The sequence below is a fragment of the Vulpes lagopus genome, chromosome 6, assembly GCF_018345385.1.
Source record: "Vulpes lagopus strain Blue_001 chromosome 6, ASM1834538v1, whole genome shotgun sequence".
NCBI classification, from domain to species: Eukaryota; Metazoa; Chordata; class Mammalia; order Carnivora; family Canidae; genus Vulpes; species Vulpes lagopus.
This window is the reverse complement of record NC_054829.1, coordinates 23,518,742-23,545,400: the sequence shown is the minus strand read 5'-3', so window position 1 is coordinate 23,545,400 and position 26,659 is coordinate 23,518,742. Positions and strand designations below refer to the sequence as shown.

General features: G+C 50.2%; 1 long non-coding RNA gene and 1 pseudogene across 1 annotated transcript; both read left to right on the top strand.

Moving 5' to 3' along the window:
* Window positions 1-1,454: 1,454 nt before the first annotated feature.
* Window positions 1,455-22,740, top strand: LOC121493307. Its single transcript, XR_005988443.1, has 5 exons — window positions 1,455-1,988; window positions 9,047-9,114; window positions 19,448-19,637; window positions 20,739-21,078; window positions 21,588-22,740. It is a non-coding gene; the product is annotated as an uncharacterized LOC121493307 (long non-coding RNA).
* On the top strand, window positions 13,688-14,239 carry LOC121493306 (annotated as a pseudogene).
* Window positions 22,741-26,659: the final 3,919 nt, after the last annotated feature.

The following is a 26,659-nucleotide window of genomic DNA, read 5'->3' as shown; positions in this document are numbered from 1 at the left end:
TGCCTTCCCAGATGGAGACGGGCTCCGAGATCCGGGGCAGCATGCTCTGCCCTGTTACAGCAGGGTGACGACAGAGGGGACGCGGTGGCGAGGCCCCTCCATACCAGGGCCTGAGGAGCCAGCTTCCCAGAAGTCCATGGATTAGGAAGGTCTGTCGGGACTGCTTCAGGAGCTGCCAGGGAACAACCCCCTTTTGTTTTGCTGTCTAGCATGTGACCAGAATGCTGCCAGCTAATTTTAACCCCACCAAAGTACTGCTGGAAAAAAAACCCCCAAAAACAAACAAAAAAAAACCTATCTTGCATCTGGAGAGAGGAACGCGGTGGGCTGGAGAAAAGCTTTTTCAGCCTGTGTTCCTTCCTGTTTCAGTTTCCAGACTTGCATTATCGGTAACCTGAAAAATGATGAGTTTCACCAAATTCCTGGATATTGCACAAGAGGACAATGAGTCTATTTCGGGTGCTGTGATTGTGTCTGGCACAGACCCTGGAAGCCATTGTTTTCGGGAGGGAGAACGCTTTGGGGTTTCCTGGTGCTTTCCTTCTAGGGTCTCAAAGCCCCAAATGGTACGGGGGTGGGGCGCTCTCCATGGCAACCGTGCTGGGCTACTCTCTGAAAGGACCTGGAGGAGAAGTGGGTGGTTAGGTGGGGGGGGGGGGGGCAGTGGCAGTGGTGGCCTTGGAGGTGTTAAAAAGGTGGATCACAGGCAGTGTTTGAAGTGGGACAGCAGGGGCAGGAAGAAGGGAGAGGGCACTTTCACAATAGCTGGGTGGCCCCCTGGGACACAGGCCACCAGCTCTCCAGCTAAATTTCCATATCCGCTTTTAGCACCAGGAATTAATGGAGGACTTCATGGGGTTCCTCACCCTGGATCCTGGATTCTCAAAGCATTCCCAGGGTGGCTAATTGTTGCTGTCGGGGCGGCCGGCCGGGGTGGTATGGAATCTCAGGAGCCGGGAAATGAAGCGGTTTGGACAAGACAGCGTGTCGCTAGGCAGCTGCTGCCAGCCGTTCTGAAGCCAGGTAGTGTGATGGTGTCATTAACCCGAGTGTCTAGCGAGCAGAACCAGAAGATAACACGATGGCGAGGAGACCGAGCGAGGGGAAAGGCCCCAGTGAGTGCCGCAGCGCTCCAGGCCACCAGGAGCACTTGGTGGCAGTTGTCCTGACAGCTGCTGAGGGCTTCAGCTGCCTAAAAAGCCATTTGCTCAGGCCTGCCCTGTCTGGCCAACTTCTATGTATTTAAAGGATCCTCCTTGGTCTCTGAAGCGCCCCCTCCCCCTCCGCCCAACACCTCCTCCTGAATGGTCAGGTGCTGACACCACCTCTGGGAGGGCAGGGAGCCTCCTGGGAGACCTCCAGTCCATCATCTGCCTCTGAGCTGCTGCTGTAACCTGCCTGCAGTAGTCGAGATCGGTTGGCAAATTCCTAAATTAAGGTTCTGTTTACTCTGCTGTTCCAAAGGCTTGTTTTGAGCAAGATGTTGTGCTTTAATTAAAAAGAGGAGAGCTCATGAGTAAGTGAAAATATTTTTGAATCTTCACAGAAATGTCTGAATTCAGTTTCTTGTGTTTCACAGTGAGGGGGGTCAGGCTGGTCAGCACTTTTATCTGTGACACCACTAAAAAGTCTTTCTGTGAGCTGACAGCGGGCTCCCCTGCCCGGTAGACTTGGGAAGGGGACCCTAAGTCCAAAAAAAAAAAGTGTTCCTGCTGCTTCTCTGTTGGCAGGGTGAGCCGGTATTCAGGTGTCATTAGGACACATTCCTCATTTACCTTTCCAGCCAGAGGCTTCCTAAATGTTTCATAATCGCTCCACAGCTGGAATGCAGCTGCTGCTGGGTGGAGCAAACGCAACTCCTTCTGGGTCAGCAGGGTGAGGGAGGGTAGGGAATCTTGGAAGATTGGGAAAGTCCTTCTTTCTGAAGCCAGCGCTCAGGAATGAGTGGGGCCTCTGGTGTGAAAACTTTCCAGATGGGGGAAGGAAGGGTAAGTTTTTGCCCTCTGAGTAGATTCCAAAAAATTGCTTTCGGGAGGCCAACTATTTTGAAATTGCCTTTAAAGCAAACAGCACAAATGTTTAAATTGACCTGGAAAACCCTTCCTTTTTCCTTTCCCTACAATCCAAGTCTGTTCCCTTGAACATTAATCAACAGGCATTTGCCCAAGCTTCTCTCCTCCTCCTACCTCTTTATTATTATTATTATTACTATTATTTTGGTTTGGAAAACTTTGGGAAGCTTTCCCAGGCTGGAGCTATAGAATGTTTCCAGGAAAACACATAAGGAGTGTCTGTGTTTTGAGTTTCTCTGGAGGGGACTGAACATGTTTTTTTTTTAGAGAGACTGAACAGGGGGCAGCCAGGTCTGTACAAGAGTCCCGGCAAGCAAAGGAGCAGACCATGGGGAAACATCTGCCAGCATCCAAAAGTGCTGCCGCAAAGGTGTGGTTTGGTTGGCCTGCCTGTTCTCGACTTCTTCGAGCCTCTCATTATCACAGTTGCCTCTGTGTCGGTCTGTGCTCGGAAGCAGCCCGGCTCCAGGAGATATGCTGAGAACTGCTGGGAGCCAGGCTTTGAACTTCCTTCTCAAGCTAGCAGCACTTGTAATTTCTGTCTAAAGAACGAACACTCAGAGATTTAGATGGAGAAGAGTGGGAGTCGATACCCACCCTGCAGGCAGGAGCCCCACCCAAGCGTGGAATGTAATAAGCAAAAGGTGTCCTGGGGCTTACTGAGGCTGCCAAGGTGGTGCCAACCCCTAACCCATGCCAGTGCAGTTCCACTCAGGCCCAGACACACACACACACACACACACACACACACACACACACACACACACACGGCCTCATGCAGGCATGAGTCAGACACATCCGTACATAAAGCCAGAAAGCACATACATGAGGCCCAAGTGCAATGGGGACTCGCAGGACTCCTTGCTGATGGATGTGGTTCTCGAAAGCAAAAGCTGCTGGAGTATCCTGGAAATACACCCCACTCAGGCTGGTTCATGGGGAAAACGAGGCAAAAGTAGCTTCATAGGAAGGTTGTCCTGAGTCTGAGCAGAGCTGCCCCAGCTACTCTTCCAGTGGGAAGGTTCCTTTTCCCCTGGGTCAGTCCCCTGTGGCCATGAGGACCCAAAGACCTCAGGAGAGGAAAGAATAAGCAGAGGCTGGCAGTACTGGAGACAAGAGGACATAGTTCCTGGCGCTCCCTTTGCCCTGTGAGTCTAAGGACCATTTACCAGTAATGCTGGTCTGGTTCTTGCAGTAAAATTTCTTTCCTTTCCATCCATGGGAAACACTGATTCCAGAAGGCATCTCCTTCACAGCAGGTTGGGAGAGGTGCTTCACAGTCCAGGCTTTGGAATATTAATAGCAGTGATGATAGGCACGACTAACGTTCATCAGACACCTCTTCCGTGTCTGGCGTTGTGCTAAGTGTTTTAATGCATTCTCTCTTCTAACCCACACCTCATGAAGTGCGTTCAGTTATTATCCTCATTGTATAAGTGAAGAAACAGAAGTTCAGAGAGGTTAAGCAATATGTCCCAGGACACACAGCTAATAAGTAGTGGCCACAGTGGGAATTTAGGATTGCCTTACTCCAGAGTCCTTATCAGACCTGGGTTCTTCTTCTTCTTTTTTTTTTTTTTTAAGATTTTATTTATTTATTCATGAGAGACATACGGGAGGAGGGGGGCAGAGACACAGGCAGAGGGAGAAGCAGGCTCCATGCAGGGAGCCCGATGTGGGACTCGATTTCCAGGTCTCCAGAATCACACTGGGCTGAAGGCAGCATTAAACCGCTGAGCCACCTGGGCTGCCCCAGACCTAGGTTCAAACCCTGATCTACTGTGTGTGATTGTGTGACCTGAGCCAACCTCCAGGCTTCCTCATCAGTTTTCATAAATTAAACACATCAAATATTGGCAATTTTACATAATTTAGTTTAAACCTTCCTTACAAGGCTTAAAGAAGAATTAAATAAGACAGAGATGCCTGGGAGGCTCAGCGGTTGAGTGTCTGCCTTTGGCTTAGGGTGTGATCCTGGGGTTTCAGGATTGAGTCCCGCATCGGGCTCCAGGCGTAGAGCCTGCTTCTCCCTCTGCCTATGTCTCTCCCCCTCTCTCTCTGTGTCTCTTATGAATAAGTAAATAAAACCTTAAAAAAAAAAGCATAAAATAAGACAACGCATATGGAGGACTCAGCAGAGCACCTAACACGTAGCAAGCACTTGATAGACACTAGCTTTTAATAATAATCTCAGAGTCGGTGTGTTTGTTCAGTATGGATACATTAGTCAGCTACTCATGGTCTTTGGGTCTTCTCAAACCCTTGCAGGATCTGCACAGCCCTATCCAGGCACATTGGCCCCAATTACAGTTGGATACAGTGCTGATACCGGGGAGGCATCACTCCTTGTCAGTGACTTAACTTATTCTGGAATCCACATATCTGGAATCTGTGTCTCAGCCTCTACATTGTCCACTCACAGTCACCTGGACTCAGCAGGGGGTTCCAAATCTTCAAAATCATTCAAATTTGATCCCTTTATACTTTCCTGCTTCAAAATCTTTCAGGCGCCTAACAGAACCCAGGCAAACTCCTTGGCGTGGAAGGCAAGACTCCTGAGAAACTGCCTACAACCTTTTTAGCCTCTTCCTCCTCCTCATTAAGTCCCCCTTTGTTCCTTAAACCCAACAAGAACTTTCAAGCCCACACCTCTGCAGGGCTCTTTTCTCTGCCTAGTAGAAATGTTTGCCTCCTCTTCTTCTGTGAGCAAACTTCTTTTTTTTGTGTGTGTGAGCAAACTTCTATACATCTCTCAAAACCCCGCTCAGTTTTCCCCTTTCCTGTGACATTGGTCTCCAACAATTCCCAGGCTCTTAACACCCATGGCAATCTGCTTATGTGGCAGAGAGTTATACTTTTCCATATACTCCCTCAACCAGAGAGTCTCTAAAGTTCGAGGCTAGGGCTTACCAGTCTGTCCCCAAAGTCAAAGTCTCTAGAAGGCCTTAGATAAATGCAGGTCAAATGAATATACCTGTCACTTCTTACGACATAATTTTATTGACAATAAAATGGTATGTGGGTGTATGTGGATATTATTTACACACACCCCTCTTTGTTCCATCAAGAATTTGAGGTAGATGCGGGTATACCGATCTTTCTAACTCATAAGCACATATAGAAGAGTGCTTTGTACATTCTATAGTAGAAAGAGCCAGGGCTTTGGAGTCAAACAATCCTGGATTTAAGTCCTAACTTCGTACTAAGTTAATGCCTCATCTTTCTTAGCCTCAGTTTTTCCATCTGTAAAATGGGGTGTGTGATAATTGCCCATATGGCAGACATCTGATTAATGGTCACTCCTGCTTTTTTCCTTAGGGCTCTGAATTTTTCTCTCAGGAGTCCACCCACTCCTGAAGGTGCCTGCGGTGGAAGGGGGAAATCCTAATTAGTGTAAACTAATCTTGGTATGCCATTCCCCTTGCCAGTGATTAATGGTCTGATGGATCTGTCAATGAGATTCAATTCTGGTCAATGAGATGTGAGGAGGGATCTTTTGGTAGGGGGTGGGGAATGCAGAGTTGTTCTAGGACCTTCTTTTTTTTTAATTAAAAATTTTTTTTTATTTATTCATGAGAAACACAGAAAGAGAGGCGGAGACATAGGTGGAGGGAGGAGAAGCAGGCTCCATGCAAGGAGCTGGATGCGGGACTCAATCCCAGGAATCCAGGATCATGCCCTGAGCCAAAGGCAGATGCTCATCTGCTGAGCCACCCAGGCATCCCTCTAGGATATTCTTAAAACATGAGAGGAAGTAATTGTACTTTTGAGACTCTCTTTCTCTCTCTTTATTTTTTTTAAGATTTATTTATCTTAGGGCAGCCCCAGTGGCTCAGCGGTTTAGCACTGCCTTCAGTCCAGGATGTGGTCCTGGAGACCCGGGATCGAGTCCCACATCGGGCTCCCTGCATGGAGCCTGCTTCTCCCTCTGCCTGTGTCTCTGCCTCTCTCTCTCTCTGTCTCTCATGAATAAATAATAAATAAAATCTTTAAAAAAAGGAGATTTATTTATCTTAGAGAGACCATGAGCAAGAGGGGCAGAGGGAAAGGGAGAGAGCATCTCAAGCAGGCTCTGCACCAAGTATGAAGCCCAATGTGGGCTCAATCCCATGACCCCCAGATCACGACCCGGGCCAAAACCAAGAGTCAGATGCTCAATCGACTGAGCCACCCAGGCGCCCCACTAATTGTCCTTTTGTAGCCGGATGTTATGTCTGGAATGATGGCTGGAGCAATAGCAGCCATCTTGTGATGAAGATAAGTAGCCAAGCCAATATGCTAAAGCCAACACACTAATGGAAACATGGCAAGAACCTGGGTCGTGGCAGCACAGTTCAGCAGCTGGAGCCATCTACCTCTGGACTCGTCCCTGCGATCATCAGTTTCTTCATTGCTCAGTGAGATACCCCTGGCCCCATCCAATATTGTTGAGGTCACTGTTACTTGAAGCCAAGAGCGTCAGCTCCACAGGGTTGTCATGATGACTAAATAAAATAAAGTTTGTAAGGCACCTAACGTTTATAAAGTGCCCAGCACATAGTAGGCTCTTAAAAAAAGATTAAAGACTTTCCTGCTGAGACCTTCTGAGGTGAAAGCATGAATGACTATGAGGAGCGGCCCCAGGAACTTGGCAGATGGTGATAAAATTGAGAGCAGTTCAGAGGTGGGCGGGTGCTGGCATGACAGCGAAGATGGGGATGACGAGGAAATTCAAACATTATGTTAGTAAGTGTCCTGATGGAACTTCTTGGGGCTGTAACAGTGGTTTCCCTTTGTACTGCTCAGGCCCTTTCTTACCCCGGTCGGAGTTAAACCAACCCCACACAGGCTTTTCCAATTGTGGGCGGCCACACTTGCACGATCCGGGGTGGTCCCTGTTACCCTGGGGCATGGAAGCCCTGCTACAGGATGAAGGCTAGAGTGTAATTTGTAGCTCCGGGAGGAGCCAAGATCTGGAAGCAGAACTAACGTACCCACACAACGGAAAGCACAGACTGCGTCTGACAAAGGCACACAGAGTCCATCGACCGTCTCTGCCCCCCCTCCCCTGTCAGCGTGCCCAGAGAAGCCTTGCAGACTTCTGCAGCCTCAGGAAGACAGGGGCCCGCCTGGCTTTGGGGCTGCTGACCAGGGTCACGGCCCTTTTGAACCTGGCTCCTGGAGGGCCCAGCCCGCTTGATGTCTGCCAGACCCAAGTCTGTTGGCTATGTGGACAGCCCTGGCAGCAGGGGATGGGGCAGGGTTTGTGCAAGGACACTGTGGAGGGGTGCAGGGGAGGGCAAGCTGGGAGGGAACCCAGAGGAGGCCGGGAGCAGAAACCACAGACCCCAGGCAGCCCTGGCCCCTTTGCAAAGACCATCTTCACCCCACAAGCCTGTTCCAGGCCTCCCTTCCTTCCGCCACCTTCTGGCCACTTACTTCCTGCTTGCTTGCCCCTTCTCTGCTTCCCAGCACTGCCGATCAATTCCATCCCCCAAATGTTTGTTGAGAATACTCTGTGTCAGATGCCATATTCCCGTGAACAACTGGGGTGGAGCGGGGTGGGGGGAAGTGAAGGAAATACATTAACAAGATTCGAGTAGAAAGGACCTCAAAATGTTTTTTTTTTTAAGATTTTTATTTATTTATTTGAGATAGAGAGAGAGAGAGAGAGCATTAGTGGGGAGGAGGGGGAGAAGCAGACCCCCTGCTAAGCAAGAAACCCCACATGGGACTGGATCCCATGACCTCTGGATCATGACCTGAGCTGAAGGCAGGTGCTTCACCTGAGCCACCCAGGTGCCCCTGTTTTTTTTTTTTTTTCTTTTTTTCTTAAAGATTTTATTTATTTGAGAGAAAGAGAAAGCACAAGCAGGGGGAGGGGCAGAGAGAGAAGCAGATACGCCCCCCCCACAGCCCCAGCCCACCGCTGAGCAGGGAGCCATGACCCCAGGACCTTGGGATCATGACCTTAGCCTAAGGCAGAAGCTTAACCGACCGAGCGACCCAGGCACCCCTCAAAGTGGTTTTCAAACCATATTCACCGCCTCAGACTCTTCCCCTCTGAAAGAACAAAGCAAAGAGTGCTGTAGCCGAATGTGGGCAGGGGCAGGGCCCTGTCCTCTGTGGCTAGAGGCAGGTCCTCCCTATGGACAGAATCTGAAAAGCACTGATCTAGACCAAAGGGGAAAACTGAGGCCCAGAGAAATAAAGCGACCTCCCTGAGATGCACCCCAAGTCAGCAGTCCAGCCACGCTCCAGGGCAGGTGTCTGAGCTCCTGGCCCAGTGCCGTGTCTGATAGCCTGCCCTACCCATCGGCACCTGTTTCAAACGTCAGCAGCAGGGATGAGGCAAGTCAACCTGGCTTGGAAGGCACATACTACAGGCTGAAGAGAGCAACTGGTTCTAGTGCAGGGAAGGAGAGCCTCTGGGGAAGTGGGGCAGGAGGCTGGGCCCCAAGCAGGGTGGGCAGGATTTGACATGGAGCATGGCCAGGATGTGATGGGAAGCTGGATGGTGGGAAGAGGGCATCTCCAGGCCCTGGAGAACGCCGTCAGCTAAAGCCTGAAGAAAGCTTGGCAGCTCAGAGACCTGGGTTCCAGCCCTGGCTCTCTCGTTACCAGCCAGGTGACCTTGGGGCACTGGCCTCCCCTGTCTGGGTCTTCTTGCACATAGGTCGGCAGAGTGGTTAGGCTAGCTGGTCCCACTGTGACATGCGTGCTGTGACGCCTTCTCCTCTCCCTTAGGGCTGGCCCTCCCCCCCACACACACCAGCGTCACCACCCAGGACACGCCTCAATGTGTGCCAGGGGGCTGGGAATGACACCAGGAGGAAATGTCTCTTGGATCCCCCTTGAGAGCAGCCTAGGGCTGGCAGGCCTGCTCAGGGGGCCCACTCAGAACTTTGGGGAGCAAACCACAAGGAGACAACAGTCCCGGGCAGAACTGGAGCAAAAAAATATTTCTCTTCTGAGAAGTTTTCTTTCCAATCCAGCTCCCTTTGGAAGCCCAGGTCTTGGCCAGAGTCTTCCCTGCCCATGTCCACCACCTGGGAGCAGACAGGTAAGTGAGACCATGAGGGTAGGAGTCACAAGCTACTTACCAGCCCCAAACTTCAGGACTATCTTTTTTTTTTTTTTTTAACAAGTTACTAATAGTTATTTATTTATTTATTTAAAAATTTTAAATTTAAATTCAGTTTGCCAACATATAGTATAAGACCTGGTGCTCATCCCATCAAGTGCCTTCCTTTTTTTTTTTTTTTTAAGATTATACTTATTTATTCATGAGAGACAGAGAGAGAGAGAGAGAGAGAGAGAGGCAAAGACACAGGCAGCAGAGACACAGGCAGAGGGAGAAACAGGCTCCATGCAGGGAACCCCATGCGGGACTTGATCCCGGGACTCCAGGATCACGCCCTGGGCTGAAGGCAGGTGCTAAACCGCTGAGCCACCCAGGGATTCCCCCCATCAAGTGCCTTCCTTAGTGCCCATCACCCAGTTACCCCATCCCCCAACCCACCTCCCCAGTATTATCATTTGTAAAATGAGGTAAAAGGAGTACCTTAGGGATCCCTGGGTGGCGCAGCGGTTTGGCGCCTGCCTTTGGCCCAGGGCGCGATCCTGGAGACCCGGGATCAAATCCCACGTCAGGCTCCCGGTGCATGGAGCCTGCTTCTCCCTCTGCCTGTGTCTCTGCCTCTCTCTCTCTCTCTCTCTCTCTCTCTCTGTGTGACTATCATAAATAAATAAAAATAAAAAATAAAAAATAAAAAAAAATTAAAAAAAGGAGTACCTTAGTCTTCTCATATATAAAATTAATTATTTCATGGGATCCCTGGGTGGCTCAGCGGTTAAGTGTCTGCCTTTGGCTCAGGGCGTGATCCTGGAGACCTGGGATCGAGTCCTACGTCAGTCTCCCCACATGGAGCCTGCTTCTCCCTCTGCCTGTGTCTTTGCCTCTCTCTCTCTCTGACACTCATGAACAAATAAATAAAATCTTTTAAAAAATTGATGATTTGAGTAGTTTGTGTGATGAACTGGGGTAATGCTTGTTGAGTGCCTAGCGTGGTGCCTGGTGGAGGGACCACTCAGCAAATGTTAGTCCTGCACGTTGCCAGAGGGCTGCCTGCTAGGGAAGATCACACAGTTTGAAGGCTCTTGCCTATGAGCAGGCTGGTTCATCTAGGGCCCCAGTAAGGCTCACACCCTGCTCTCAATCACAGGAGGGGAGAATGTGCTAGGCGCCTGGGGAGGTTGTGGGATGCCCACTGGAAACAATGTGTGCACGCCCCCTGCTGGCCGGGAGCAAAGGCGCAGGCCTCTGGGCTCGGAGTTTGGGGCGGGGGGGTGGGGGGGATGCAGGGGGATCCTTGTTAGTACAACCTGCCGTAGCCTGGTATATTGACCCTTATTCACAGAGCATGCTCCAGGTGTTACCAGCCAGGCTTTCAGAGAGATGCAAAATGAATAGCAGAAAAACTAGGTTTTTGGAGCCGACTAAGTTTGGAGTCAACCAGGCATGGGTTCAAGCTTACCCCACCCGCCCTCCCCTTCCTCCCCCCACCCCCAGAAACCATCTGTAGTGGATACAGCAGTTGCAAAGTTCCTGGCATCTTGGACTGGTAGTGTGTGGAGTGACCTTCAACAAGCCATATAATCCCTCTGAGCCTCAGTGTCCTCCTCTGTAACACAGAAGTCTTTTCCTTCTCCTTTTTTTTTTTTTTTTAAGATTTTGTTTATTCATGAGAGACACAGAGAGAAAGGCAGAGATATAGGCAGAGGGAGAAGCAGGATCCCTGTGGGGAGCCTGTGGGGAGCCTGATGAGAGACTAGATCCCAGGACGCTGGGATCACACCCTGAGCCCAAGGTAGACACTCAATCACTGAGTTACCCAGCTGCCCCTGCACAGAAGACTTCTTTACCCTTCCTTCCAAACCAGAGCGAGGAGATGCTGTTACTTGGAGGAGTTGAAAACAGTCATATCTTCTCTAGGGAAACCTCATGGCTTTGAACCTGGGCTGTCACTCACTTGGTTCATCGGGAAGGGACCCTGTCATGCTCCTGTGTCGTGCCAGGCTCCCCAGGTTCTCCCATCCACCAAGTACCCTGGCACAGCCAGGGCTCCCAGCCCTTCTGTTGGAGATTAATGGTGGAGCCCTAACCTCTCCTGTGAGGCCATCGGGATGGATGTAGCAGGATTGTGCAAACAGCAAACCTGACCACGCAAGTCCCCACACTGCACATTCCAGGCCACACCTGGTCATTCCTCCTTGAATTTCTTGGACTGCTTAGCTCACAGCGTCTGCCTGGTGTGGGCTATTTGCCCTCCTGTCTGCCTGTTCTCTCCTAGACTATCAGGCAACTTCTGTCACTTGGTATGGCTGCCAGGGTTTGAGAAGGAGAGGAAAACATATTCTTAAGGATTTTTTTTTTCTTTTTTAGAGAGAGAGAGACCAGGGTCAGGGGTAGGAGCAGAGGAGAGGGAGAGAGAGACTCTTAAGCAGGCCCCATGCCCAGTGCAGAGCTGGATGGGGCTTTGTCTCATGACCCTGAGATCATGACCTGAGCCCAAATCAAGAGTCTGTTGCTTAGCCAACTGAGCCATCTAGGTGCCCCCGTTTTCTCAATGAATTTTTACTAACAACTCCCATCACTACCACAATAAGCAATTTCCACTCCCACTGGTCTTTACCTCACACATGTACATGTGCACACACACACAAAGCAAAGGTGAACCCTGGAAACCCTCCATTCTAGAAAGATGCTTTAACCTCTGTATTAACACAATCCAAATTGTGTTCAGTTTCTTTTTTGAGGATGTGCTTACGTGCCTTTGCGTTTGTTCACATAACAACGTGTTATTGAGCTATTGATTGCAAGCTATTGGGACAATAGCAGTAAACGAAATAGACACAAATTCTTGCCCTCAGTGAAGTGTGTGTGTGTGTGTGTGTGTGTGTGTGTGTGTGTGTGTGGTGGGGGGCATGGGATAGAACATAAACAAGTGGCATAACCACATTTGATGGTTATGTATGCTAGGGAGAAAGCCAAGGCAGATAGATGGGGGATTTTGTGTGCTCCAGGGTGGGGGGCAATTGTAAATGGCATGGTTGGGGAATGCTCTTAAGAAGGTGGCATGTGGGATCCCTGGGTGGCGCAGCGGTTTGGCGCCTGCCTTTGGCCCAGGGCGCGATCCTGGAGACCCGGGATCGAATCCCACGTCAGGCTCCCGGTGCATGGAGCCTGCTTCTCCCTCTGCCTGTGTCTCTGCCTCTCTCTCTCTCTCTGTGACTATCATAAATAAATAATTAAAAAAAAAAAAAAAGAAGGTGGCATGTGAGTAAAGATCTAAAGAAAGTGAAGGAGTAAAGCATGTAGTAACTTGGTAGAAGAGAGTCCCCAGCAGAGGGAAAAGGCCAGTGTAAAGGCACTAGGGCAGGAGCACACCTGTTGACAGAGAGGTTGTCCTGGAGACAGCAAGGGGGAGGAATGGGACATATGTCAGAGAGAGAATGGAAATGGGCAGGGGGTGTTAGGCTTCGAGGGCCATTGGAAGGACACCGGTGTTTATTCTGAGCGAGCTGGGAGCCATGTAGTGTTCTGAGCAGACGAGTGACATCATCTGTCCTGAATAGGCTCATTCTTTTTTTTTAAGATTTTATTTATTTATTTGACACACAGAGAGAGCACAACCAGGGGGAGCTGCAGGCAGAGGGAGAGGGAGAAGCAGACTCGCTGCTGAGGTCCTGGGATCATGGCAGACACTTAACTGACTGAGCCATCCAGGTGCCCCGAATAGGCTCATTCTGTAGGGGGTAAGGGTGGGAGAAGAGTAGGGGGACGAGGCTGTGAGAGGGATGTAGGCAAGGGGAATGGTGGCTGACGCCAGGGTGATGGTGACAAAGTTGTGAGAAGGGATCTGCTTCTGGAGGTCCTCTGAAGTTAGGGCAGTGAGTTTGATGAGAAATTATCCATTTTGATTAGTATAAATAATAAATAACCACTAATAAAATAAATGATCAGGGGTGCCTGGGTGGCTTAGTCCGTTAAATGGCTGCCTTCAGGTCGGGTCATGATCCCAGAGTCCTGGGATGGAGTCCTTCATTGGGCTCCCTGCTCAGTGGGAGTCCTGCTTCTCCCTCTCCCTGGTCCCTGCTCCTGCTCTCTTCCTCTCTCTCTCTCTTTTTAGATTTTATTTATTTATTCATGAGAGACACAGAGAGAGAAAGAGAGGCAGAGACATAGGCAGAGAGAGAAACAGGATCCATGCAGGGAGCCCGATGCGGGACTTGATACCAGGATTCCGGGATCACGCCCTGGGCTGAAGGCAGACGCTCAACCACTGAGCCACCCAGGTGTCCCTCTCTCTCAAATAAATAAATAAAATCTTTAAAAAACAATGATCAAGGGTCCCCTACACCCTCTTTCCAACCAATATAGTTAATTTCAGCCCTCTTCTGAAAGTTCAGAAATTGGCAGGACATGACAAAGCTCTATTTAGAGAAATGGGGTGGGGAGAGGTTAATCAGGGTAGGCTTCCCGGAAGAGGAGCTGGCCTCCCTGCTTTTTTTTTTTCAAGTGAAGAAGCCAAGGTTTAGCTCCTATCCCAAGTGGCCTGAGGTGACCTTTGAAAATGGTTCGCTACTTGCTGGACCCAGAAAACCCTACAAAATCATGCAAATTGAGAGGTTCAAATCTTTGTGTTCACTTTAAGAACACACATGAAGCTGACCAGGCCATCAAGGGTATGCATATTCGAAAAGCAACCAAGTATCTGAAAGATGTCACTTTGCAGAAGCAGTGTGTGCCATTCCGTCGCTACAATGGTGGAGTTGGTAGGTGTGCACAGGCCAAACAGTGGGGCTGGACACAGAGTCAGTGGCCCAAGAAGAGTGCTGAATTTTTACTGCACATGCTTAAAAATGCAGAGAGTAATGCTGAACTTAAGGGTTTAGATGTAGATTCTCTGCTCATTGAGCACATCCAGATGAACAAAGCCCCCAAGGTATGATGTAGAACTTACAGGGCTCATGGCCGGATTAACCCATATGTGAGCTCTCCCTGCCACATGATGATTCTTACCAAAAAAGAGCAGATTATTCCTAAACCAGAAGAGGAGATTGCACAGAAGAAAAAGATATCCCAGAAGAAGCTGAAGAAACAAAAACGTATGGCCCAGGAGTAAATTCTGCATAGAATAAATGCAAAAAAAGAAAGAAAGAAAGAAAGAAAGAAAGAAAGAAAGAAAGAAACCAAGGTTTAGTGATTTTTTAAAAATTTTTATTTATTTATGATAGTCACACAGAAAGAGAGAGGCAGAGACATAGGCAGAGGGAGAAGCAGGCTCCATGCACCAGGAGCCAGACATGGGATTCGGTCCCGGGTCTCCAGGATCACACCCTGGGCCAAAGGCAGGTGCTAAACCACTGCGCCACCCAGGGATCCCAAGGTTTAGTGATTTTAAATAACTTGTGTGAGGTCACAAAGCAAAAAACTGGCAGAGAAGGGCTTGTGCCCATGCTTGTCTGGGTCAGAAGCCACTGCTCTTAGCCAGGGGGCCACCCTGGTGACAAGCCATTCCCATCAGAGGAGAATTATGGCCATTCATGCAAGGACCTGGGATGATATGATCCACGTGGCCATCACTTAGGGTGGAGCCAGGAACGGGAAACCATGGCACCACCTTGCTAACAGTCATACATTCTTGGTGTGAGCATGAGCCCAGGCCCCGTGCACAGCAGTTTGGATGCATGACATCACTTTACCGTCAGTTGCTCAGATCAGAAAACAGGCCCGGCAAGCTTACTGATCTCACCTGTGACTGTCTGAACTGAGACAAGAACCCAAGTGTTTCAGTAATCTATTGCTGTGTAACAATCAACTGGAAAAGTTAGTGGCTTACAACAACAATTTATTCTTTCTCATGATTTTGTGAGTCAGGAATTTGGGCAGGGCTCAGCTGGGTGGTTCTCGGCTAGTGAGTTACCTGGAGTCATTTGTTTGGCTGCGTTCAGCTGGCTGCTGGACTGGGAGGAAAGGACCAGGAAGGGTTCTTTCACACACCTGGCACCTCAGCCCTCCTCCATGTGGCCTGTCCATGTGGCCAGCATGGTGGCTTCAGGGTAGCTGGATTTCTTACATAGCAGCTGGCTTCCAAAGGAATGAAAGCAGAAGCTGTCAGGCTCCCTAGGGGCTAGCACAGTGTTGCTTCTACCATGTTCTGCTGGTCAAAGCAAGTCATAGGGTCAGCCCAGATTCAGGAGGAGGGGAAACAGAGTTCTCCTCTTTCTTTTTTTTTTTTAAGATTTTATTTATTTATTCATGAGACACAAAGAGAGAGAGAGGGGGGCAGAGACACAGGCAGAGGGAGAAGCAGGCTCCATGCAGGGAGCCCAATGTGGGACTTGATCCCGGGACTCCAGGACCATGCCCTGGGCCGAAGGCAGGCACTAAACCGCTGAGCCACCCAGGGATGCCCTAGAGTTCTCCTCTTGAAGGGTATGGCAATACATACATACCAGAATGGGAGACATTTGTGGCCATGGTGAGAGAATGACTAACCTCCCCAGCCTCCTCACCGCCCTCCTCCCAGACCCTGAGTCTGACCCAGGACACTCTTATTTTGGGGGGCTCTGAGCCTGCTAGATCCCTGCCACAAGGCACATGCCCATGTTTTGTCTTCCTGGGCCCTCTTGCCCGATGACACCTTCATGTTCTGTACCTAGATTCACAAGAATTTATTATATCTTTTTTTTTTTGAATTTATTATATCTTGTTTCTTTGAGAGCAGGCACCAAATTTTTCTACTTCCTAGGTAGGGTCTCAGCACCTGAGTAAGCCTAAGCTTGTCTTTTGTTGTTGTTAAGATTTATTTATTTATTATAGTGGAGGACAGAGGAAGGGGAAGAGTCTCAAGCAGATTCTGAGGGGAACCTGATGTGGGGCTCGATCCCACCACCCTGAGATCACAGCCTGAGCCAAAACCAAGAGTTGGACACTTAACTGACTCTGCCACCCAGTAGCTCCATTTTTTAAAATAAGCTATATGGGGGATCCCTGGGTGGCTCAGCAGTTTAGCGCCTGCCTTTGGCCTGGGGTGCGATCCTTGAGTCCCAGGATCAAGTCCCACGTCGGGCTCCCGGCATGGGACCTGCTTCTCCCTCCTCCTGTGTCTCTGCCTCTCTCTCTCTCTCTATCATAAATAAATAAATAAATAAATAAATAAATAAATAAATAAATAAATCTTAAATAAATAAATAAATAAATAAACCATTTGTTTAAAAAAAAAAAAAAAGCTGTATGCCCAACATGGGGCTTGAGCTCTTGACCCCAAGATCAAGAGTTTCATGGTCTATGGACCAGCCTAAGATTGTCTTATTCTCAGGATCCTATAAGAACCTAACATGTGACTCACAGTCAACCATCTGAACAAAACTGGGTCAGATTCACCTTTGCAGACCCAGCCACGGGGTCTTTCCCAGAAGAAGAGCTTCATAAACTTGACTTTTTGGGCACCTGAGTTCATGTGGTTGGGCCTGGAACCAAGGAAGAGAGCGTCTCACTTTGGGACCAGCACTGTCATCACCTGGGAATGTGTTTGGGAAGGCGGGACACCCTACTCCCCGCACCAGAATTTACAATTTAACAAATGTCCAGGTGATTCCTATGCCGGTTGAGGAATAGGCATCAGTAGGATTCAGGCATCAAGTAGTTCCCAAGGTAGAGAGAAGAGGGCAAATTGGGAAGACAGATGCCAGTTGAGCCCACTGGAATTGAGCCCACTCATCATCAGAGTTTTCTGAAAGCTCCCTGGGTGATTTCAATGTACTTCCAGGGTCAAGAGCCACTGGTTTAGACTCTTAGTTCTCGAAGTATGGTACATGGACCATCTGCATCCAAATCACTTGGGTACACTTAACCAATCTGCAATTCCTGTGTTCCACACCAAGTCTCGGAGTCTAAATCACCAGGGAGTGGAGCTCAGAAATCCTCATTTTTAACCATCTCTCTAGGTGATGTGAATGCACACTGAGGTTTGAGAGCATTGGTTTAGGGCCACGAATAAGGGAAGACAACAGCAATGAGGTTTGCGAATGCTACAAATAACAATGTGCAAAAGTTGGAAACTACAGACGAGCAAGGGCAGGAAAGAACAACTCTCCACGCTCCTACTGCCTGCAGACAACTGGAGGCCCCCTCGGCACCCACTCTGGAGACAGGAAGGAGCCCCCCCAAACTCCTCCTGAGAGGCTGCCCCCGTGGCCGCACAGTCGGCTGTGATTCGGGTTCTGTTCTGCTGGCAGGGTGGAGCCTGTCATCTGGCCCGGACAGAATTATTGCCTCAAATTACATGGTTGATTATCAATTACTTGTGTCCGTGTGAGAGCATGTGTGCGTGTGTGCATAAGTGTCTTTGCAAGTCATTAAGGGTCGTAATTCTGGATTATCGTTGATTAACGAGAGGGAGGCCTGGTACCTCCAGCAGCCGGGATGGCAGCCCCGCAATTATGTCCCAGCTGATCAGTAATTGGCGCATCGCAAGATGATTTCTCTCTCTCCGCTGCCTCCTCCCAGCCTCTCCTGCCGGCTCCGCAATTAGCACCATTGCTCATTCCCTTCCAGCCTGGGCTGAGTTCACGGGCCTGCTTTCTGGCAAGCGGCTGCGGGCCTGCTGCTGGTGGAGGGGGCGGCGGAGGCGCAGTGGTGGGGGCGTGGAGCTGGCAAGGGCTCTCGCTTGCTGAGAACTGCTGTGCCCCTCTTATCATCATTCTGCCCAGGGAGCCCAGGAGCCGGCCTCTACCTCCTCGCCCCCACCCCTACGGCCTGGCTGGGGAGCTGAGACTCAGGGAAGGAGAGGGGCAACTTAGAAAAAAAACAACCAACTAACCCTGGGTAGCTCAGTGGGTTGAGCATCCATCCATCCTTGCTTTCCGCTCAGGTCAGGACCTCAGGTTCCTGAGATCAAGCCCCACATCATGCTCTGTGCTCAGCGGGGAGTCTGCTTGAGATTTTCTTGCCCTCTCTCTCTGCTGCTCACCCTCTCTGTCAAATAAATATATAAAATCTTTTTTAAATGTTTATTTTATTTTTTTAAGGATTTTATTTATTTATTCATGAGAGACAGAAAGGCAGAGACATAGGCAGAGGGAGGAGAAGCAGACTCCACGCAGGCAGCCTGATGTGGAACTCCATCCTGGGACTCTGGGATCATGTCCTAAACCAAAGGCAGGCACTCAACCACTGAGCCACCCAGGCATCCCTAAAATCTTTTTTATTGTGATATTTATTTATTTTTAAAAATAAATTTTATTCATTTATTCATAAGAGACACACAGAGAGAGAGGCAGAGACGCAGGCAGAGGGAGAAGCAGGCTCCATGCAGAGAGCCTGATGTGGGACTCGATCCTGGGTCTCCAGGATCATGCCCTGGGCTGAAGGGAGGCGCTAACCCGCTGGGCCACCCAGGCGTCCCTGTGATATTTATTTTTAAAAACAAAGGGTATTTTTATTTTTTTAAGCTCTTTTTTTACATTTTAAAAAATTTAAATTCAATTTGCCAACATACAGTATAACACCCAGTGCTCATCCCATCAAGTGCCCCTCCTCAGTGGCCACCACCAAGTTACCCCATCTCCCCACCCACTTCCCTAAGTATATAAAATCTTAAAAAAAAAATCCAAACCCAATAACTCAGAATCGTAATGGCAACTTGACTCCAACCACACAGAGCCAAGGCAAGATCAAAGACATACCTCCTATCATCACTCCCATTCTTTGGGAGGCTATAAGGTGGCCCTCGGGTGTCTCAGTTTTTATCCTGCAGAAATTGCAAATAGATGCTCCAGCTCCTGGGTGGGAGGAAGGGTGCTGAGGAAATGTGTGGTGTTAATTCAAGGCAGCAGCACCACCTGCCTGGATTATGGGACCTTTCTAATGTCCTGTTGCATACTCTCAAGACCCCCTTCCTCCACCCCAGGAAACTCTCCAGTTCCTCAGGATAAAGTCCAAGTCCCCAGTCTTCACCCCACCTGCCCCTTCTGCCCCAGTGCAGACCCCTCAGCTCCCTCCCATTGCCTGCCCTTTGCCCAGCCTGGCCCCTCTCCCCGGGCCCTCTCTCCATCTTCCTCTCATCTTCCACCTGGGCACACACCTGCGGGGTGGCAGTGACATGGCTCACATTTGGGCTCCATTCCTGAGAAAGGGGCTCTGCCCTCCCCAGGGACTGGCAGTTAGAGAAGCAGAAACTTTAAGGACCGCTTTACAGGGGTTTGAGAGGATGGGGAAGGCGGGGCTGTTCGGGAAACCTTGCACATAAAAGACTCTGCAGAGCCACCAGGCAGTTTGTTTCAGAGCCTTGCAGCTGTCTTGGCCATTTTCATTTTTATCTACTTAGGGTGGTCAGCAGGTCATGGCAAGCGGGAGACGTGATGCTAATGACTCCAGCTCCACGTGGCGACCATTCAGGAAAAAGCTGCAATGTTCTCTCTGCCACATTAATCAGAGAAACACATCAAGAGCTGTTGCATGGAGACAGCTTTCCTCCGGGTACCTGCCCTGCATGCTAATCACCACCCCTCCTGGCGGTGAGTCAGCTCCGTGCCAGGCGGGTGGTGAGGGAAGGCCAGGGACGCCAGCTCCATGCGGTGGGGAGCAGCCAGAGGGGTGGGAGCCAGGCCGCACCCCAAACATACTGCCTAGGACCATCGTTGAGGCCCCGGGCAGGTGGGGATAGCAAATCCTGGGAGGGTCTATCCAAATGTAAACCCTGCGCTCCTTCCTTGGGTCTCATTCTTAGCTGTGTCTACTAGAGAGAATTTTCCAGAAGCTGAGCCTGAGACCCTGAGAATTCTCCAGGGTTAAAGCAAGAGGGAGCTCACTGCTAGGCACTTTGATAACAACAAGACATGACTTCTGGTGGTGCTTAACGTGGGGCAGACACACCTGTAAGCATGCTCCATATATGATTCATTTAATCCTCATGCAGTCCTACAAAATGAGTATTGTTATTATTCCCACCATGCAGATAAGCAAGGTGACGCACAGAGAGGTAAGTAACCAACCCAAGGCCACACAGCTAGCAGCAACTGACTGGGTTTGAACTCCTGCAGCTATGACACAAACCCCTCCCCACCACCGCCCCTCACTGCGCTGCTGGAGCTCAGAGTCACCTGAGCCCATAATGCCTTTTGCACATATTCATTCGTTCACTCATACAGTTCCTGTTTGCAGAGCACCTAGCAGGTACAAGGCATTGTACCAGGCACAGGGGAGACAATGAGAAACAAATCAGTCACAGCCTTCAGAGGCATCAATGTAATACTTCCACAAATTCATAGTAATTGCAAAATGTGATAAGAGTCATGAGAAGTACCAGGTTCCATGGAAGTGTATAATGCAAGGCCCTTTCACACATGAGAGGCCTCATCAGGTCTCCCAGGTTTTCAGATCCCTCTTTCCATCATTCTGTCCACAAATACATATCAATCGTTTGTTCGGGCACAGTGCATCAGGACACGGTGGTGCGCAGGACAGATAGTCTCATCCTCAGAGGCAGCCTGGTGGGGAAGATAGATAAATACAAATGTTCCAGAAAAGGAATTAGGGCTGGCTATGAGGGTTCTGAGTGTTATTACCTTTTTATTTTTTTTTTTTTAAGGACACTTCATTTCTTTCATTTCTTTAAGGAATCTCTTGCAGGGAAAAAGAAACAAGGAGAAAACGCAGTCTGCTAAAGATGTTCACGTTGGCTTTGCGCACAGCCGCTACCAAGCAGGACCTGCCAGTGGTTGAGCTTGTCAGTGTGCCAGGCCCTTCACATCTCTCTGAGGATGGGCTGGTCCACTTCCTCCTCCTCCCCCAGCTGCCCCACCTTTCCTTGAGGGCTCTTCCACAAGATGACCTGGAATTGCTGCATCTGCCTATAGAAAAGACAACCCCTGCCTTCCCTCCTGGTGTGGAGTCCTGCAAACCTGACAATGAGCTATGGGAGGCCACAGGCTTTGGAGCAAGCAAGCAAAAAGAGAGGTTTTTTTTTTAAGATTTTATGTCTTTATTTGAGAGAAAGGGAGCACGAGCAGAAAGAGGCACAGAGGGAGAAGCAGACTCCCCGCTGAACAGGGAGTTCAGGCTCAATGCGGCCCTCGATCCCAGGACCCCGAGATCATGACCTGAGCTGCAGGCAGACACTTAACCAAGTGAGCCACCCAGGTGCCCCCCAAAAGAACATTTTAAAACATGTCTCTGTTATTTCCCTCCTTGGCCTCCATCAGCTCCCCACCTGGCACATGAACTTGTTCTTCCCTTATATGGTTCTGAGAAAAGCACCATATGGCAGTTCATCAGGCCCACGGGCTGGTTTCCATCCAGCCCACTCTGATTTCCTCCCAGGCTTGGGTCTGCAGAATGACCCACCCTTCATGAGGCCTGTGTAGGAAGAGACAGTACCAATGAAGACATACAGAGCTCGAACCACCGGCCAGGAGTTGTTCTCGTTACTCACGTGTGGTGATGCTATCATCATTTCTCTTTCACAGGTGAAGACGCGGACATGTGGATGTGTTCAGAGACATCCTCTAGGTCACATGGCTAGTGATGGCAGAGCTGGGATCTGAGCTGTACTAACCATCAGATTTTGCTGATTTGCTATCACGGAAAACCCAATCTTAGCTACACGGTGTTGGTAGGAAGGAGGCAGAGTTTGGAAGTAGGGGCCCTGCCCATGTGGCCAGGAGAAGGGTTGCCAGAGGGAAGGCGGATAAATCCATGGGGCCGGACAAAGCCTGATTGACCCCACCTCCAGCAGAGCAGAGTCTGAGCTCAATAAGGGAAGTCAGCACAAGCCAGGGAAAGCCAGGAGGATCCCTGCAAGCACCCCCCCTTGAAGAGCTGGCGAGGTTGCTGCAGGAAGCTGCAGGGAGCCCCTGGAGACTGGTTTCCCCTTTGGGCTCCTTGCTGGGGTCCATACCACTGGCTCCCTCCATCACCTCTTTCTCTGCTCTCCAGGAGACAGGGACAATGGCACCCTCCCTGAAGCCTGCTGAGCTGCGAGGCTGTGCTGGGGTGTGGTGGGAGCACAGGGATCTGTGCAAGGATCTCAGCTCCGTGTTTGCTCTTTGGCTGCGTGGCCAAGTGACGCCCACCCCCATGCCCCTGAGCCTCACCTACAGGGTGGCGTGGCGAAGAGGTGTGAATGAGCTAAGTGTCAAGAACCTAGGTAGGCTCCTGGCGCAGAAGAGGTGTGGGATCCATGTGTCCTGCCCTCATTCCCTGTTCTTCCTTCAAGAACAGGAAGGAGGAAGCAGAGGCCCCCTGGCAATTGGGGCTGGGCCTGCGGCAGGTCTGGCAGACACACGGGCCTGGGCTGGCACGTCCCCCCTAGAAAAAGGAGTTTTCTTTGACATGGCTCCACCCTTTGTATGCCTCAGCCTTGGTGGGCTCCTTCCCACGCATCTCCCCTGCTGCAAGCCCGCAGAGGAAGGGCTTCGCCCCCCCACGGGCTGTCTCTGCAGTGTGTGCTGGGGGACATGACCCCCACGTGCAGGACTCGGGTCAGAAGTCCGGGATGGAGGGCAGCCCCAGTGGCCCAGTGGTTTGGCACTGCCTTTAGCCCAGGGCGTGATCCTGGGGCTCTGGGATCGAGTCCTACATCGGGCTCCCTGCATGGAGCCTGCTTCTCCTTCTGCCTGTGTCTCTGCCTCTCTCTCTCTCTCTCTCTCTGTGTCTGTCATGAATAATTAGATAAAATCTTAAAAAAAAAAAAAGTGTTTGCCTTCAGCTCAGGTCATGGTCCTGGGGTCCTGGGATAGAGCCCTGCATAGGGCTCCCTGCTCAGTGAGGAGCCTGCTTCTCCCTCTTCCTCTGCAGCTCTCCCTGTTTGTGCTCTCTCACTTTCTCTGTCAAATAAAATCTTAAAAAAAAAAAAAAAAAGAAAAGAAGAGTTCCTTTTATTTCCATCTCTCATCAATTATCACCACTTTCCGCAGCAGTAACCTGCACTAGCAGTTTGCAGTGTATCATCAGAGACTTTTGCCAAACATTTACACACACACACACACACACACACGCACATGTACGTTCATGTGTATGGGTATATGGTGCCAGGGTCTTTGTTTTTCTTTGCTGTTACACAAATACTATCTTGTTGACTTTATTGCTCTGCAATTTTCTCCCTATTAACAGTATGTCTTGGACACTTTCTCATGTCAACATATATGGAGCATCCTTGTTTGTTTGTTTGTTTAAACTTCTGCATAATATAGCACATGGATATAACAGAGTGGACTCAATCAGTCCCTTTGCACTCACACCCTCACTCCTGGTCCCCGTTGTTCCCTCAACTCTGGGGAACATGAACCAAAAGGCTTCCATGGTACATGGTGCCTCTGGATGATTCCAGAGGATGCCCTGCACATTCAGAATGCAGCAGTCCCTCCCATCCCCCATAAACAGATAAGGTGTCTCCAGTTTTTTTTTCCACACAGACGATTCTGCAGCCAGTATCCCTGCCCATGCCTCTTGGTACACATGTGTGAATTGTCCTCTAGGCGTTGCCACCTCAAGGTGGAGCGGGTGGGCAGGAGCGCGTGCGTCCTACATTTGACAGACCCTGCCATGATGTGGGAGGGTGGCTCACAGCCTCCTGTGCCCCGCCGGCCGCACCGGTCCCCCTAGCACACATCCATCATGTGGCTGCTGGCCGGCCAGCAGCTTCCAGGAAATCAATTGCAAAGACAGGCGATTGTCATCGGCTTGAACACTGGAAGCCATCCAGGGAGTAGATTCAATTGTAGGAGAAAATCATACTGGGCTCAAGACCGCTTGTAATGGAGACCCCATGATGACCTTTCTGGAGAAGTTAAAAGAACACAGGCAGACACACTCTCATTCTTGATCATCTACCACCAGTCCAACTGCTGGGAGCACAGCCCTCTGCCCTTGGAGAAGCTGCTCCTAATTAGCAACTGTGTGGGAAGGGCCCAGGCCGGAGGGGCCCCTGCTCCCCTGGAGGGTGGACCTAGGTGACCATTGGGTCACAGTACCCGCCCCCTTCTGCTCACTGGATCTGCTCACTGGATCTGCTCACTGGATCTGGTGGCCAGGTGGCGTTCCTTCAGTGACCACTCACTCTCCACCTCTTTCCCAGGCCAGGGTCCTCCAGCTAAATACAACCCTCTCTCCCCCACCTGCACAAACAGGTGCAGGTACTGCTACCTTGTTCCTATTCTTTTTTTAAATATTTTATTTATTTATTTGAGAGAGAGAAAACAAGTGGGGGGAGGGGCAGAGAGTGAGGGAGAAGCAGACCGACCCCCGCAACACCCTGATGCAGGGAGCCCACCACAGGGCTCCGTCTCAGGACCCTGAGATCAGGACTCGAGCTGAAGGCAGACACTGAACCGACTGAGCCACCCAGGTGTCCCTCCTCATTCTTATGATCCAGCCTGAGACCTTTGCCCTGCACCCCCAGGAGGAGGGGGCATCTTCCAGCGCAGTAGGTAAGGGGGGGGGGTGGTATGGACACATCCAACATCTTCCTTAACTGGAAGGGTGACCAGAGCCTTTACCTGATTCCAAAGGGGCTCTGGTGCTAAGCTCCCCTCTAACTCCCTTCCCATTACTTCCTATCTCTATCCCAGCTACCTGCACCCAAGCCTGGCCCTATACCAAAAACTCAGCCATAGCTATGAACTTGGGGAAACGCACATTCATCTTCTGTGCACAGCTCTCCAGGCCCACTTCCCTGATGATGATAAAAATAACTCTGGTTACCATCGCCTGGGTACTGGAGGTCTGACTTAATTTTCACAAACTCGGTAAGGTAGGGCACCTGGGCAGCTTAGTGGTTGAGCATCTGCCTTCGGCTCAGGGTGGTAGGGCACCTGGGCAGCTTAGTGGTTGAGCATCTGCCTTCGGCTCAGGGTGCGATCCCGGGGTCCTGGGATCGAGTCTTACATTGGGCTCCCCAAGGGGAGCCTGCTTATCCCTCTGCCTATGTCTCTGCCTCTCTCTCTGTGTCTCTCATGAATAAAAAAATAAAGTCTTAAAAATAAAAACCCAAAACTCGGTAAGGTACGTACCACTATGATTTACAACTGGGGAATTGGAAGCTCAGAGGTTAAATAACTTGATCCAGGCCACACAGCTGGTTAGTGCCAAAGCCAGAATTGGAAGCCAGGTCCTTGTCAGACTCCAGAGCCTGTGGGCTTAAGCACTTGTGCAAACTTGGCTCCTGCCTACTTCACTTGCATTCCCCCCCTTCTGTGCAGCTTTGTCCTTGCTCATTTCCTGCCCCAACCCCTACGGGTGGGGGGGGGGGGGAAGCAGGGCGGGGGGGGGGGGCGGGGGGAGGGAGCCCTACTCCGTCAGGGGCTGGAGTGGTCAAGATCATCAAGATTCTGTTGGGAAAGCGTGTCCTTTTTCTGCAACAGCTCTCTGCCCTGCTGTCTCCAGCCTGTCCCAGCTGCCCAAGGACCCACGTCCAGGCCCAAGCCCCATGCGGGCACCCGGGTCCTTTCTGCTGCCGAGAAGAGACAGGCAGAGTCACCAGGGCAAGTTCCAAACACCAGTCACCACCCCAGAGCCAGGAACATCGAGAGATGAAGTACACTTACCTTCTGGTCCCAAAAAGATGTCCTAGTGTATTGTTCTGTTGACAAAGACAACAAAGCAGGTTTTCTTTTTAAAATTTTATTAACCTATGTGTGTGTGTGTGTGTGTGTGTGTGTGTGAGAGAGAGAGAGAGAGAGCACAAGCAGAGGGAGGGTCAGAGGCAGAGAGAGAAGCAAGCTCCCCACTTGAGCAGGGAGCCCAATGCAGGACTTGATCCGAGGACCCCGGGATCACAACCTGAGCAGAAGGCAGATGCTTAACCAACTGAGCCACCCAGGCACCTCAGGGCTTCTTTTTTCTTTTTTTTTTTTTTTTTTAAGTAATCTCTCTGCCCAATGTGGAGCTTGCACTCACAACCCCAAGATCAAGAATTCGACCAACTGAACCAGCCAGGCACTCCACAAGGCAGGTTTTAAAGCAATGTACAGTAGGAAAACACATTTTTTTTTTTTTAGTAAGAAAACATGTTATTGACCAAACAAAAATATTCTCTATGTATCTAAGCATAGAAAAGGGATATTTGCCAAGACGTTAACAAATGACTTTCGTTGTCTCCTCTTGGCTTATCTGTGTTTTCTAATTTTTTTTCAATGAACATAGATCATTCACATGATTTTTAAAAAGCAATAAAAACAAATCAATCCCAGGCTGGTTGTATGTCTCTGGGTCTCTGTCCCTACCTCCAATAGCTCTCCAAAAAACCCCACACTTCCAAGTCCTGGGCATTCCCTTCTCCTCCAGGGATTCCACCTCTCAGTAGGGGTGGGGGTCATCCTCCCTGCTCCAGGTCCACAGATGGGAGGTGTGAAGGCTGTTCCCCTCTCTAAACTCCTCCGCTAACTGCCTTAGTCAAAAGCACAGTGCCAGGAGGAGAAGGCCCTCTCCCTCTCCTGCTGCCCTTTCACGGAGGAGGAAATGCTCCACTTTCTACTGCATTGTTTGCTTTTCAGGCCCAGGCCCTCCAGGTCATGTGGATTGGAGCCTCAGGGCAAGTAGC